Source organism: Lipotes vexillifer, unplaced genomic scaffold (assembly GCF_000442215.2).
Source record: "Lipotes vexillifer unplaced genomic scaffold, Lipotes_vexillifer_v1.1 scaffold382, whole genome shotgun sequence".
NCBI lineage: Eukaryota > Metazoa > Chordata > Mammalia > Artiodactyla > Lipotidae > Lipotes > Lipotes vexillifer.
In genome coordinates this window covers 5,979,419-5,980,217 of record NW_006780611.1, presented here as the reverse complement: position 1 = coordinate 5,980,217, position 799 = coordinate 5,979,419, and positions in this window count along the sequence as shown.

The window sequence follows — 799 nt, the reverse complement described above, 5'->3', positions numbered from 1 at the left end:
AGAAACAAAAAAAAAAAAAAAAAAAAAAAAAAAAAAAAAAACTAGGTTGTTTTTTTCTTGTTTTTGGATTTTAAAGTTCTTTAGGCGCTGGATACAAGTCCTTAATTGAACACGTGATTTGCAAATCTTTTCTTCCAGTCTGTAGGTTGTCTTTTTATTCTCTTAACAGTTTCTCAGAGCAAAAGTTTTTAATTTTCATAAAGTCCCGTTTACCGATTTTTTTCTTTTATAGATTGTGTTTTTGGTGTAGCACATTGACAAACCCAAGGTCATGCAGATTTTCTCTGACGTTTTCTCGTAGAAGTTTTATGTTTACATTTGGGTCTATAATGCATTTTGAGTTAATTTCTGTGTAAGGTGTGAGGTATGTGACAATTTCATGTTTTTTCAAATGGACACTATGTTTCCATGGAATTGCCTTTGCACATTTGTCAAAAATCAGTTGACTATGTTTGTGTGGGTTTATTTCTGGTCTGTGATTTTGTCAAAATCATATTCTCCTGATACTATAATTTTATGGGTAAATCGTGAAGTTGGGTAGCATGGGTGCTTTAATTTTGTTCTTTTTCACAGTTGTTTTGGCTAATTTAGCTCCTTTACATTTTCATATATATATATATGTTTCTTTTTTTAATAGATCTTTATTGGAGTATAATTGCTTCACAATACCGTGTTAGTTTCTGTTGCACAACAAAGCTAATCAGCCATATTCATACACATGTCCCCATATCTCCTCCCTCTTGAGCCTCCCTCCCATCCTCCCTATCCCACCCCTCTAGGTGGTCACAAAGCACCGAGC